The 1371-nt window shown below is 41.6% G+C and overlaps 1 pseudogene; it reads right to left on the minus strand.

Moving 5' to 3' along the window:
* Window positions 1-338: 338 nt before the first annotated feature.
* On the minus strand, window positions 339-928 carry LOC123780099 (protein CRIPTO3-like; annotated as a pseudogene).
* Between the last annotated feature and the right edge of the window lie 443 nt (window positions 929-1371).

The raw sequence follows: 1371 nt of genomic DNA on the forward strand, positions 1-1371 counted from the left end.
CAGTCCCACATTAGGAGTAATCTTTAATAATGTGACGATAGAATTCAATTGTTAAAGGAAAATAATAAGAAGAAACCCTTGGTAGAAATACATGTATCAAGAAACATAGAACTTGGTCATAATGTAGATAAGGCTGACTTTTTTTTTAAAGAATTTTTCTTGGAGAGGGCAAGGAGAGGAAAGCAGTTGGTACTTCAAGGAAATGTTAGGAACCATTATGAAAATCTATTCACTATTTCAGGGCAACCAACAAAAGATCATCTTTTAGTTATGACACTGGAGTGACAGCCTTTACGGGTCATGAAATTTGCATGACCAATAGTGCATGCAAATGTTCATCAATAGTAACTTTGTAGAGCAAGGCAGATGCCAGCTAGCAAAAAAGTGGTGCCCGAAGACAATGTTAATTCTGGAGCCCTGGAAACCAGGAAGTGCTCTCTATCACGTGGTCATCTGAAAGGGCAAAAGTGGGGACTATCCGCTTACCACGACCTGGTAGAAATGTCTGAGGAAAGCAGTGAAGCTGGCTGTGCCAGTATTAACACATGGAACATTCTTGGGCAGCCAGGTGTCATGGGGCACAGACTCAGTTCTCTTTGCTCCAATCACACTCACAGTTCCAGCCATAGAAGGAGGGAGGGCAGGCAGAGAAGGACCAAAAAATGAAGGTTCCCCCATTCAGACAGCAGGTTTTGTTTAGGTCCTTAGTGTCCTGGATTCCTATGGATGGCACAAACTGGAAAGACCAATGACAAACAGCTGGCTCCTCCTGGGACCGAGTGCCGTCATCTCTTAAGGCCATGTCTCCCTGAGAGGGAAGTGCAAGTTCATGGTAGCCCAACCTAGTAACTAACTCCAGTTCAACAGTTTTGGAAATGGCCATGATCAAAATCACGCTGGAGGAGAAGTGCTCCATCGTTCTGTGGTCCATAGCTCCTTAGCCGGGGACTCAGCCTTCCTGGGAACTTTCCCTCCTCAACTGTTCTTCTCAAAGTTTTCCAAGAAAAACTGAAGAGGAGGAAATCCTTCCAAACTTATGTCATGTGGTCAGCATTACCACGATACCAAGATCAGACAAGGGCATCCCAAGGAAGGAAAAATACAGACTAATATCCCTGATAAACATTATGAAAAATCCTCAAAAATATTAGCACACAGAATTCAAAATACATTAAAAAGATCATATACCACAATCAAGTGGGATTCATACCCGGGATGCAAGGATGGTTCAACATGTGAAATCAATCAACATGATATACCACATTAACAGAATGAAGGATAAAAATCATATGATCTTTTCAATAGACACGGAAAAAGCATTTGATAAAATTTAACTTCCACTTATGATAAAACTTCCAACAAAGCAGGTAT

The sequence above is a fragment of the Ursus americanus genome, chromosome X, assembly GCF_024610735.1.
Source record: "Ursus americanus isolate L20-20 chromosome X, mUrsAme1.1.p, whole genome shotgun sequence".
NCBI lineage: Eukaryota > Metazoa > Chordata > Mammalia > Carnivora > Ursidae > Ursus > Ursus americanus.